The following is a 3,025-nucleotide window of genomic DNA, read 5'->3' on the forward strand; positions in this document are numbered from 1 at the left end:
CCTCTCCTCTCTCTCTCCCCCTCTCCCTGCTTCCCTCTCTCCCTCTCTCTTTGCCCTTCCCCCACTTGTGCTCTGTTTTTTAAAAATAAACATTAAAAAAATTTTTTTTAAAGGTTAAGGAAAAAAACATGGCTGTTTGTTCCTTGTTTCCTCCTTTCCAAACATTTTAGTGTTTGCTGAGTGCTGCAAACCACAAACTGTGGTTTATATTTTGGTGATGTAAAAATCAATCATCTGATACATTTCCACAGAACACTAGATTTAGATTTGCGAATACCATTAATATGGGCTGGTGATGGGGAATGTATTCTCAGCAAATGGACTGTGATTGGAGGGAGACAGAAATGGGTGCAGCTAATGATAGATTAAAATTTAGTGGGAGTCTAGAGGAAGAGGCTGTTGATAGGGTAATTGTTAAAGGAGGCTGTGGTATTTAAGCTGGAAGCCCAGTTTGAATACCACAGACTAGACCAGGCCAGAAAGGATGAGACTCAGAATGAAAATAAGTGACCATGAGTTATATTGCCGTTCCAGCATTGGGGTCCAGAGGACTTGATGATTCTATTGGATGGAGAGGACTGAGGGAGGTGTTAAAGACTCCTGGGAGAAGATCATGATGTTTTCCATTGCACCCCAGAATGGGAAGTACTGGTTTAGGATGAAGCGATTGGGGGAAGTGAGAAGGGAGTGTTATGAGTCTGGTAGGGGGAGACAATGAGGATTTGTTGAACTTGAGGTGTATGAAAAGCCTGAACAGTTAGAAATGAGATTTCTTTTGGGGCACCTGGGTGGCTCAGTCGGTTAAGCGTCCGACTTCAGCTCAGGTCATGATCCCACATTCCGTGGGTTCGAGCCCCACGTCAGGCTCTGTGCTATCAGTTCAGAGCCTGGAGCCTGCTTCGGATTCTGTGTCTCCCTCTCTCTCTGCCCCTCCGCTATTCACGCTCTCTGTCTCTCAAAAAATGAATAAATGGTAAAAAAAAAAAAAATTAAAAGAAATGAGATCTCCTTTAAGAAAGATTTCTTTGAAAGGTGGATATTTAGAAAATATTTGCTTGGAGGTGATGGTTAAAGCCACTGGAACAGAAAGAATCATCCCCGAGCATGTGCAGGCAAGAGAAGGCTCAGAACAACTTTGTGGTAGCCTGCTACTTAAGGGATGCATAAAAGAAGAGATGCTTTGGAAGGAGCAGTTCAGACCAGAAGAGTAAAAGTCATACGTGTCTGGGAAGATCACAGATTTGGCAAGTAAGAAATGGTCACCTCTGTCAAATAATTGAGAGAAGTGAACCAGACGAAGGCTGAGTAGTAACCATTGAAGCTGAAGTTTACACGTTCAGGGGTTCAGGGCTGACCTTCTAGAGAGCAAGTTGTTTTGGAGTGATGGGAACCGAGGCCTAGTGTGGCAGGCCAAGATGTACATAGGTACTAGAAGCTATGAATTTAGTTGGGAGTGTTGGGGGGAGGCAGAAGGAATGAGGTTTATCGCGGTTTTCCTTTTTTTTTTTTCCTCTTTGATATCTTACAAGGGGTGTGGGGGGGAACTTGATCATAAGATAGTTTTCACACATAATTCCTAATACCTGATATTATCTGTATATCTTTAATTGGTTAATTCAAGAGCATCTTGGCTCCTGTTATCTAAAATAGTACTCAAAATAATTGAGTAAACAAATTTTTTTAAATGTTTGTTATTGAGACAGAGCATGAATGGTGGCGGTGTGGGGTATGCAAAGAAAGAGGGAGACAGAATCCAAGCAGGGTCCAGGCTCTAAGTTGTCAGCACAGAGCCCCACATGGGGCTAAAACTCATAAATCCTGAGATCGTGACCTGAGCCAAAGTCAGAAACTCAACTGACTGAGGCACCCCAATAATTGAGTAGCTTTTGAAGAAAACTGACCATCATAACTTTTAAAAATATTCCTAAGAATGTTGTTTGTGCTTCAGAGGTATCATTAATTTTTTTGTGTGATTTTTAAATTTAAGACTCCTAACTTTGAAGGAAATGTTTTTGTTTAGTTTATTTCATTTTTTTTTCAGTATAGTTGATACACAGCGTTACATTAGTTTCAGGTATACAACATAGTGATTCAACATCTCTATACCTTGTGCTATACTCACCGCACCTGTAGCTAACATCTGTCACCATAGAATGCTGTTATAATATCATTGGCTATATTCCATATGCTGGACCTTTTATTCCCAAGAGTTATTTCCAAACCAGAAGCCTGTATCTCCCACTACCCTTTATCCTTTTTGTCCATCATCCACCTCCCCTCTGACAGCCATCAGTTTGTTCTCTGCATTTATAAGTCTGATTCTGTAAAGCAAATTATTTTAAAACAAGCTTGTTTGGAAGCTGGTGTTGAAGAGGCTGATAATTTCATACATTGAAGTTTGTCCCATACTAGCACCTCTTTGAAAATATCCTTGGTTGGGAGATACCGTTCTGTCTCTCACTGCTTGTCTGCATTGCCACATGTAATAAGAGCCATTGCTCTGCCCACTATAATCTATACAGCAAAACCTGAGCAACATATATTAGATAAATCGGAAAATACGATGCTATATAGAACAAGATTAGGATAGCTTCATTTAGAAAGCTTCATTTAGCTAGTAGCTTCATTTCCAAATCTTAATTTTCCAGAGGTAAGTAATGTGTTGAAGCACTATATGACTCTGTTCTTCAAGTTTTTTACTCACCCTCTAAAATAATTTTCGTAACTATTGCATATTTTAAGTAGAAATCTAAAATTTTTATAAGTTTAACTGCAAAGGAATTCTAATACTTTCAGATGTTTCAAGTGAAATTTAACGCCATAGTGATTTGATACTGTTATTTATTTATTTATTTATTTATTTATTTATTTATTTATTTAAATGCATAAAAGCTCTTCATTAGTAATAAGAAATTTTACATTGGTCCTTTTTTCCTATTTCCATTGTACTTCCTCTTTAGAAATTTATCCTAATAAAGTCAATGGCATAGATAAACTACATTTCTCTGCAGCACAATAAGTATAT

This window comes from Herpailurus yagouaroundi, unplaced genomic scaffold (genome assembly GCF_014898765.1).
Source record: "Herpailurus yagouaroundi ecotype Mexico unplaced genomic scaffold, PumYag 198, whole genome shotgun sequence".
NCBI lineage: Eukaryota > Metazoa > Chordata > Mammalia > Carnivora > Felidae > Herpailurus > Herpailurus yagouaroundi.